Source organism: Porites lutea, chromosome 3 (assembly GCF_958299795.1).
Source record: "Porites lutea chromosome 3, jaPorLute2.1, whole genome shotgun sequence".
NCBI classification, from domain to species: domain Eukaryota; kingdom Metazoa; phylum Cnidaria; class Anthozoa; order Scleractinia; family Poritidae; genus Porites; species Porites lutea.
Window position 1 is genome coordinate 22781448 of NC_133203.1, and position 4603 is coordinate 22786050.

General features: G+C 37.1%; 1 long non-coding RNA gene across 1 annotated transcript in view; it reads right to left on the reverse strand.

Moving 5' to 3' along the window:
• LOC140929504 (uncharacterized) overlaps window positions 1-282 on the reverse strand; it is a 1395-nt gene extending 1113 nt beyond the window's left edge. Inside the window, exon 1 of the long non-coding RNA XR_012164735.1 lies at window positions 204-282. This is a non-coding gene — a long non-coding RNA (uncharacterized lncRNA). The remainder of the gene's footprint in view (window positions 1-203) is intronic.
• Between the last annotated feature and the right edge of the window lie 4321 nt (window positions 283-4603).

The following is a 4603-nucleotide window of genomic DNA, read 5'->3' on the forward strand; positions in this document are numbered from 1 at the left end:
ACAATTATTATTGCTGAACATTCAGAGGGATGAATTTTGTGTTTGAAAGTTATGCTTGACTACAAAATCCAGGACTAATCGCGGACTATGTGACTTGCGCCCACCACTTATGTTTCATTCCACAGAGCGCTCTGATCTAAGTAAGCGAGCCAAAAAAAAAAAAATCCTGAACTCTGAAATCGTCTGGACACTGTTCAACTTACCCATAAAATTGCCCAGATGCGTCTGTATAGCCTGGCACGTCCTTGCTCGGGGGTTTCGCCAGGCTTCAAGGCAAAGGCAAAGGCAAGCAATAAATGAATAAGGCCTTCGGGTTTCTGAAAGCTGTAAAAATGCAGGATTTCACAATAGAGCTTCCTGGAAAAATAGCTGCACACAGCATGATTTCGTAAAAACCTACCCATTTCGTGAAAACTCCGCTTCAAAAGCCATGAATGCAGCCTCTCGCGAAGCATCAGACATCCCCACCATCTTGAACTGTCTTGACCTTTGGTCCACGAGATTTGGAAGAAAACCGCTGCCTCAATCCTTGCACACTCATAACCTACCTAGTGACTGACCCAATCTCCTCACTCAACGAACAATGGTCAACTGAACGAACTTCCGGTAAAATGCCAAACTTCAGCGTTTATTTGTACTTTGCTGTCTGTTTATTTCGGGATAAAACCACGTTTTTTTAATATTACATGACATGAGCTACAACTAGGCTGAAAATGATCTTGTTTAAAAGCGTGAAATTTTCCCGGTGCAACTACCTTAATACTCTCTGCTTATAAGATTTCTCTTTTTAACAAAGAAGCTGCTTCGCTCTGGTCAGGAAATGTAAAAGTTTTTGTTAAAGGAAGTGCAAGCACAAGACTAAAAATGGAGGAATTTATCACGCAAATGAAACCAATGTGCTTAATTCCAGAGATAGCATTTGGAAGAGGTGAGGAATATTTAACAATTATTGTTCCACGAGCGTGTGTTGGATATGAGATGAGAGATGGCCAATGAGGCGCGTAGCACCGATTTGGCTATAATCAACTGATATCCAGCAAGCACGAGTAGATGGAATAATTGTTTTATTAAAATGTCCCCAACATATTATAGAAAACTTTGAAACCTCTAAGCCAGTGACAACTCTTGAATTGGATTATCCAATGATCCAGTTTTTTAATAAGTATTATTTTCAATCAAATAGTTGTTCAAGCATCCTTTTACTACATGGGATATTAAATGTTCTTGATAATAAAAGATCCGGGTAGAAGAAGTTGTTGTTTTAAGTGTAAGAGATAAGATTATTATCATGCTACTGGTAAACAAAAATGCTTTCATTTTATTACAGATGCAATCAAGCATCACTTGTTAAAATGGTTTCACGAGAAAACCCGAAAGATAGATGGGTATGATTATGAGGTAAAAAGTTCCATTCAGTTAACAAGATCAAAAATTCTTGATTGCCAAAGCGAGCACTGTAAGCATGTGCAGTAAGCTAGGTGACTATGTTCAGATGTACTTTGTTTTACTTGTAATTTAAATTGTAATAATAATTAAAATTATAAACAGAAATTAGTGGGGTTTTACAGTGTAGTGTTGTTTTTTTCATTTTGCTTAATGTTCAGACTTGTCACTTTATGGTCTTTCTACGCTTCACACAAGCCAGCTAAACGAGCCAGGAAACATGGCTTCACTCCACCATCATCTGAAGGAAGTTTTTCAGATACAGTGTCAGTGTCAACTACACCCACTGAAGTTTTGTGTTGTCAAAACTAAACTTTTTACATTAAAACTAGGGACTTAACATGTCTGAATGCAATCAAAACCAAAATTCCCAATTAAGATTAAAACCGAAGGAGAAATCTTTCTTTTCCCAGTTGAAGAATTGGACACAATGTTGACTCGTACATATTACTGTTGAAAAAGGATTGAAAAAGGCTACATATTGCGTTGTGTCATCAGCATACAGACGTAGGGAGGAAGATCCAGCTGAGTAATTGACATCTTTCACAAAGATATTAAAAAAAGCGGAACTAGAAGGCTCCCTTGCGGTACTCCACAGCGAAGAGGCAGCCAGTCTGACACCTTCCCGTTGCATTTTACTTGTTGAAAGCGGCCTGATAGATACGACTGAATCAGTTTTATAGCTGAATCGTGAACACCGTAAGCTTTCAGTTTTGCTAGTAATAAATTATGACAAATCGAGGCAAACGCTTTGGAAAGGTCAATAGCAATCACCGCCTATAGCAATCACATCCTTTTTATTGTCAAGAGCCTGGCGCCAATCATCAGTTAGCTCTAGTAAAGCGGAACAGCAAGAACGCCCACGCAGGAACCCTGACATATTATCTGAAAAGACTGGTGTGAATACGCTATATAATTGATCAAATTGTAGTTTCTCAAACACCTTGGGTATAACTGATAAGACACTAATAGGGCGATAATTCGCCTTAGATGTTTTGTCGTCTTTCTTATGGACAGGGGTGACGTTACTAAGTTTCCATTGACATGGCCACTCGCCTACATCAATACGATAATTAAAAAGTTTAGTCATAAGTCCAGCTATGACTGGAGCGGCAATTTTAAGCAGCTTGGGTGGTATTCCGTCAGGATCAGCAGGCTTCCGAACGTTTAGATTAGAGAGGATTTCAGAAACTCGGGCCATACTAACTGGATGAAAATAAAAATTAATTCTGGGTGCCTTCGTCTTAATATTGACAACACTGGCGTGGCTAGAAAGTTCATCCACAGAAAAGTTTAGGACGAACTCATTAATTGTGGGAGACGTAAAATATTCATTAAGAGATGCAGTAGTGTCAGGAACAATTCTGCCGTTTTCAAGTAAACAAATTGAACTTGTATCGACACTGGACTTGCTATTTGGTAGGAGTGGCCTCAGTTTTTTCCAGAATAAACCAGGCGAGCAACTAGAAGAAACAGACGCTGCATCAAAACAGAAATCTTTCAATTCATAGTATTTTATATTTTCTAGATGACTAAGAAGAGGAACCAAGTGATGACATAATGGACATATCTCCCCAATCTGCAGAAATTTGCATAGTAAAAACCGTTCAATGTTCACTCAATCGATTTCCTCACAGTTAGGAAGCATTTTTTACCACTAGGAAAAGCATTAAGTGTAAAATGCAGGAGCTTATTGAAATACCAACTGTTAATTCCACTGGCAAAGGCCGTTGTGAAGGCTGGCCATATTGCTATCAAAGGTTCTGACTTTAATTACCCGAACCTTAAAAGAACCGAGGTGAATGTGATAACTGACATTGAATCACTTATTTCTGATGGAAAGGAGTCACAGGACTCTTGCAGTTCAAATGGTGTGGTTAATGACAGTCAAGTGAGCTAACTAATTTGTTTTCTGTGTTTTTTTAACCATATCATTGGGACAAACCTTAACTTGAGTGAAGAAGAGAGAATGAAGAGCAGTTGTGGTTATTTAAATACAGCGTTACTCTCAGATTTATATTACAGTTGCATTTTTAATTATTATGTTTTGTTGCTAATAGATTACATGTAGTTTCCTAATTTTTTTTAATCATTGAGTGGTGCAATTACATCTTATAAAAAATGATTTCGAATAACATTTAAGCAAGAAAATTAATTTAAGCAAAGTAACATGACGTTTCAACGACTTCATGTCATTGTACTATAAATATGCCTTGCCATTATTTTTAATTTAATCATTCGACAATGGTGATATGAAGTCATTGAAATGTCATGTTACTTTGCTTACGTTAATTTTCTTGCTTAACAGTTACATCTACTGGTTATTGATTGCAAGTGTACATCTTTTGGTATTACCAAAGTAAGTCATGTTTGGAATTAAGGTAAAATAAAATGTTGGAAATTCAACTTGTGATGTTTGAAATTGTTTATGTCGAGTGTTGGATTGTATTATTATCCAACATTGAATACATTTGTCACAATATTGGTCTTTATTTTACCCCAGTATTGAAAATATTTGATCCAATGTTGGATTGTATTAAAACCAATATAGGCAATAGCTTAACCAATGTTGGCTTATGTACGTGTCCAATGTTGCAAACATGTCCAGTGGTTGGAGTCTGTCGCTATCAAACACTTTCATCTAGTATTGGATAATTCAGTTCTCCAACTTCTAAAACAATTTTCCAACGTTGGACTTCATAATAGACCAATATTGGAGAATTATTTACCAATGTTGGAATGCAGGGCCACCAATGCTGGAAATGACTTACCAGTGTTGGTAAATTTTGTTGTCCTATGTTGGTAAATTGTGTATGACATACCAACATTGGGAGATATAACCATTTACCAATGTTGGAAAACTTGTCATGTTTACCAATGACCTACCAAAGATATTACAATAATGAACTAATCAACAACCAATGTTCGAAAATGTAATTTTTTCCTGTGTACAATCGCTGTGATCGCTGAGAAAAAAAGAGTTCAGCGATCGCAGCGACCATAACGATGATATGGAAACCACTTTCCAATGATCGCAGTGACATCAATCACTGACATATAACTTTTTATATCGCAGCGACTGTCATTGCTGGAAAGTGGTTTCATTATGATCGCTATGATCACTGCGATCACTGAACTTTTTTTTCTGAGCCATGGCAGC